The 2217-nt window shown below is 45.2% G+C and overlaps 1 protein-coding gene across 1 annotated transcript in view; it reads left to right on the plus strand.

Moving 5' to 3' along the window:
* Nucleotides 1-2217, plus strand: part of LOC119592595 (serine/threonine-protein kinase 17A-like) — a gene marked incomplete at its 3' end in the record, with an annotated part of 209876 nt that overhangs the window by 151176 nt on the left and 56483 nt on the right.

The following is a 2217-nucleotide window of genomic DNA, read 5'->3' on the forward strand; positions in this document are numbered from 1 at the left end:
GCTGCGTGTTGAAAATTGAAATTCTAGCACATCACAGGAACAATAAAAAGCAATTAAATCACTCGCTTTTCTATTAGAATATTAAACTTCTGCTTGCCTCCTCGATAACAGCCCCACTTGAATATTTACTTCCCACAAAACAGGTTGCGAGAAAAGTTGAAACACTTAGACCCGTAAGGAGAAATATCGAATGTGGCGCCGTTCTGCTTAATCTAATTAGCGGTCGAGACTAATTGTGGGCGAACTCGACACCGACTGAGTCCTCCTCATCTCGAAAACAAAGGGCAGGATTTGTCGAACAAAAGGCTAGGATTTATCGGAACAAAGCCCGGGATTTATCGAATACAGACCACAAGAAGACCCGAATCCTCCATCGGGACCGCCTGTGAAATGCTTGTACACAGGACGCGAGGAAAGCGTAGCGGGTCGGTAACGGTGTATGATGAAATCTGTTGTCTGCACTTGATGAATAAGGGTCATGCGGGGTCATGAGGAATTCGATCGAAGCGTTGCATGACGGAGTCGAATCGTGGAGGCGTTGGGAGGCTTCGGTGGCTGACGCATCATATGTTTAATATCATTATTGTGTTGGGAGACTCACGAGGTTGTTAAGATTGAACGTGATGATAACGCAGCGGGTTCGGTCCCAGCAGGGATGTGCGGCCCGTTTATGGTAGTCGTGTATGATCAGGTCACTGACTGACCTGTCTATCGGATATTTATTAAATGGTTCCCGTACTGAGATTCATTCAATTTGTCTAAGGTGCTGAAATAAACGTAAATGGAATAAGACGAGGAAAAATAACTAACTTCCCTCCAGGAATAGATTATTTTTATCAAGTAAATTCATTGGAGTAACAAAATAAAAATTTCTTCCAATAAATAATAAAAAGAAATTACAGGGGATCGGGTGGCTTGTGTTTACTCTTAAGAACTATGTTAAATGCAATAATTCAGGAACGAGTTTCACCGCAAGAGATAGGAGCAATACTAATAGCTCGGCTTAGCTCGTACAAAGAAGAGGAATAACAAACACAATGGCAATGCGAGGCTTATCCAGCTTTAAAAAACATCCAATCCAAACTCCGAAAGTCAATTCAAGATAAGTTCGACGTCTCGAAAAATGAATATCCTCTCAATCTAAAAAAATAAGAAAATAAAAAGGACAACAGAAGACAGGAGAAAGGCGCGGAGGTAATGAAAGCGAGATTATCTACGAACAAGCCACAATGTTAGCTACAGTGACGGGTCTCGAGACTCAGGCAACCCAGGGCACCCCCTCCCGCCATAGCTAACGCCATCCAGCCACGACTATTTTCCGAATCTTCATCCCATTGAGAGCGGCGGCACTAGGAGTGATGCCTCGTCCCCAACCGTCTCCGCGAGGGCGAGTTCAAGGTGTCCTTAGTCACTAGGGAGGCAGGAGGTTGTGGTGGGTTTGGGGTGGAATTGAGGAGGGGATGGGGGGGCAGGGGCGTGTGTGACTCACATGACTCACATCCCCTACAGACGAAGAGGTCACCGGCGCCCTTGCCATCGTGACTTATCACTCCTGCCTCGCCAGGTACATTCTCCGACGCCAAAATTGGTCTGCGATCGAGACTGGCGGGAGACTTGCACGGGGGAGGAGGAATCGCTGATGAGTTCGATAAATCTTTACCGTCCGCGTAACGAGTGCCACAGACATAAAGATTCCGGCAGACATCTCTGAGACGCTGCCGACAACTATGCGGGACAGACGGCTGCGCGTCACGGACCGGCCAGGCAGTGAGGTGTGGGGAAGGAAAATGGGGTTTACTGATGGAAATAGAAGCATGCTTTTCACTTGCTGTGCTGTTCTCGGTCAAGCTGTGTAATCAGTTAAAAAATCATCAGTGAGAATCAAAATGTCTATACAAAAGTTATAATGAAGATCACACCAGTTGGGAACACTGAAAACTGTATATTATAAACAAAAATCAACAAACTTGATTTTGAAAACCAATTGTTGTAAAAAAAAACAACTTTGGCGATTCGACGTAGAATCCTAAGTCCTTTCCGTCTCTACTTTCACCCCAGTCACTCACAAAGGTTAAAAACCAGTTCCTTTTGAATAATGCCTCCGCCGTTCATGGGACCCATAGACACCATTTCCCCAACGTAATTTACGCACGTATTCAGAGTGTTCAAGTTTTATGCAGTCTGTCTTCGAATTGCGTTATCCCAAGTTTTCAAACA

The sequence above is a fragment of the Penaeus monodon genome, chromosome 30 (genome assembly GCF_015228065.2).
Source record: "Penaeus monodon isolate SGIC_2016 chromosome 30, NSTDA_Pmon_1, whole genome shotgun sequence".
Lineage (NCBI taxonomy): Eukaryota > Metazoa > Arthropoda > Malacostraca > Decapoda > Penaeidae > Penaeus > Penaeus monodon.